Consider the following 3,384-nt stretch of genomic DNA (forward strand, 5'->3'; position numbering starts at 1 on the left):
CACACACACACACACACACACACACACACACACACACACACACACCCTTGAGGAATTACATCCTCTCTTTCGACGTTCTCCAAGTAACATAACTATGACCAGATTGAGAAACACTAGTTTGGTTTTATTCCTTTGTTGTGCCAGCGTTCGGGAATCGTGCACGTGCACAAAACATTGCAGGCTGGCTACTTGTATTAGCATTAAGAAATCAAGAACTGAATTATTTCGAACGGCCCTGAAGGGTGGACGATAAACAGTTCAGACTGAGAGAGAGAGTAGAAGTTTTTGAAATGTAATGCTACAGAAGAAAGTTGAAAATTAGATGGGTAGACCGAGTAATCAATTTGGTGGAACTGAATCGAATTGCAGAAAAGGAGACCTTTATGGCATACATAACATGACTAAAGGAAGCGATCGGTTGCTAGGACACATCTTCAGGTATCGATGAATCGTCAGTCTATTACAGGACGGGGGAGGGGGGGGGGTTGTAGAGGGTGCTAAGGCTTTAAAACAGCAAGCAGGTTCAAATGATTGTAGGTTCAGAAGCTATGATGAGATGCATATCGGAAAGACAAAAAATTGGTGAATGTTTGCAGAATGTAGTGCTGTTTGTTGTCTTCGGTCTAGGACTGCATAACTACTGCATTACTGCAACCTACATCCTTTTGAGCCTGATCTTGTTTAACTCCCACACTTCGCTCCAACTTCAAACTATGTACTCCTAGAAATCGTAGAACAAGTCGTGTTAGCCAATCGCTTCTTTAATCTAAGCGTATCGAGAAGACCTTTGCTTTCCCGCTCGAATCCGTACCTCTTCATGTGTTACCCGCACTACAAACCTAATCTTCTACAATGTTTGTGTTTCGAAAACCTTTTATCTCTGTTACCCATCTGCAGTTTCTGCCATCGTCGGTTACCTTGCTGCCCAAATGACAAAACTCACAGTGCCCTAATCTAATGCCTTCATCACTTTCTTTACTCTGACTACACTCCATCACGCGTTTTAGTTTCGTTGATGTTCATCATATATAATCCGTTCAAGACACCATTAAATTACATACTACGATTTTTTTTTTATTTGCACGGAGGCTATATGCGGCAGTCAGTCAAAATCTGAAACATTCAGTATACGCTGTAACGTAGTGTGTTTTTACTTTGTCCTACACTTCACTAACAGAATTCTTAAGCAACTGAGATAAAACTCTACATGATTGTTCTGAGGCCATCTATAAATCAGTTCAAAATGTCGTATACCTTTGGTCTCTTCATCTTATCCGTTGAAGAAGAAAGCATTTGAAATAAAATTGGAATGTATCGTAGACAGAAACAGTGCAAAATAAATTAATAGCACGCAGTATCTCAGCTTTTCTTACTCGAGCATTTGCTTCCATACCAAACGAAAACACTGCTCTCGATTTCAGTGCCGCATAGGCCTATTTCCTGACGGATGAACTAACAAAACATAAAATTTTGCGTGTAATGCGGCGCGTCACATTATCTTTGAAACTATATGATGTCTCAAGAGTATAGAGATTAAAAATGGACGGACGTCATTATTGCATCTTTTTTGGGATTCAAAAGCAATGATTTTGCGGAGCCACAGTTAGTGAAATGCTGGGAAACGAGCGTTATGTTAACAGACCCTTGATAGACGCAAAAGTGTGTTCTTCCGTAACTGTTTCCAATTCGCAAACATATTTTCAGTCAATGTGAAAGGAAAGCGAAAAATGATTTGAGATTTATATGTGAAAATGTTTCAACCGGGCATTAAGCTCAGCACGCAATAAAAAAGTTCCGCGACGGCGTGTTGCGTAAGTCAGGCACGAAGAACAGCTGTTAACCGAAAGCAACAGGCGGAACTGAAAGTAGCAGACGAAGATAGTGACAAATAAAAAGTAACAAGCTCTCTCCTAATGAAAGTGTGACCTTTCTGCGTCAGAGAGAAGAGGAGTAGGCCTATAAAGCCATTTAGTGTGAGTTGTGTGCAAATGTAATGAATATTAAGCTGCGGCTGATCTACTTGCTGGGACCATAAATAATATGGAAGGAAACATAACTCTGACGTCTTGTCACTGTGTCCTTCGGAAATTGCCGAGTCGGATGTAGATCAGCTGGCTGGGAATCGTTCTCGGGCAGCGTTCAGCTACTGGTACAGAGGTCATAAGCTATCATTAATCACTACCTCGCTGGCGCTGAGAACACGTGTTTTTCGATACGGACCCAGTTGCGAAATGCAGTAGTTTGGGGAGACGGAATATTCCAGACACCGATATTACTTCTGTATTTACTCAGAATGCTTGTATTGTCTCGAACAACTCAAGTCACAATTTCAAATGAAAGCCATTAAATTCATGTTACGTAATTCAAGCAGTGCTGGAAGGAAGGAAAACCGTAGTGACCAAGGAGAAGCCACGGGGCATGACAGGGTTGAGTTTTCGGTCCACTGCTATCTGTCATGAATGTGTCTTACGTCCTACCTTTCATTAAGAGGACTCGATATTTTTTGCAAACGGTACTAGTGTCGTAGTAGGTCGTATTAAGAAAACAGCAACGGAAGATATTGTTGATGTTGTCTTCCAACGAATTATTAAGTGATTTCCTAAAATTGTTCCGTACGCTGAGTAGTGCTGGCAACATGCCTCTTCACACCGGCTTCAAATGACGCCATGGGTGAGGGCGACATGGCGGTCGGACGGTCGCTCCCAATTAGCGTGGGCCACAACGCGGAGTTCCGCTTTATTTGCTCTCTGGGAATGGACTCTTCGTAAATTTTAAGAAAACAAGCTATTTTCTATCATAGACTTCTACCAAGAATGTATGTAGCAGATGAAGAGGAGTCAGTAAGCAGGGTACAATGTTCCAAATTTTTGGGTGTACATGTTGATGAAAACTTGAACTGGACGAAGTATGTCACTGGGTGGAGCAAATAATTCATTTCGCTTCTTTTGCTCATCGTATAATTGTTAGTCTTTTAAACAAACAAATAGAGAGTAGGACTGAAGAATAATAACTTACGTTCATTAATGTTGAAATTAATCACGTATACACATCCTATAAATATATTTTCCCCATATCATTTCCATAAAAAATCTTTTAAATTATCTATGGAACGTAACATTTACGACACCTGTTTTTTTAACTAAGTGCCGTTTTGAAGTGAAAATAAAATAAATTGACTTTTCGACAACCTGTAATATAGTCTACTATTCTGTAGAATTCCCACCAGTATTAAGGCACTCGCATCCGCCAACTGGTTTTGAATATCATCCTCGTAGAAATCTGCCACCTGAGCATAACATTCGATCATTTAAATGTTGTGTAAGAACTCCATAAAGCATACTGCTTCACACTTAAGGAATCTCATCACATAACGTCGAAATCGTA

The sequence above is a fragment of the Schistocerca piceifrons genome, chromosome 10 (genome assembly GCF_021461385.2).
Source record: "Schistocerca piceifrons isolate TAMUIC-IGC-003096 chromosome 10, iqSchPice1.1, whole genome shotgun sequence".
NCBI classification, from domain to species: domain Eukaryota; kingdom Metazoa; phylum Arthropoda; class Insecta; order Orthoptera; family Acrididae; genus Schistocerca; species Schistocerca piceifrons.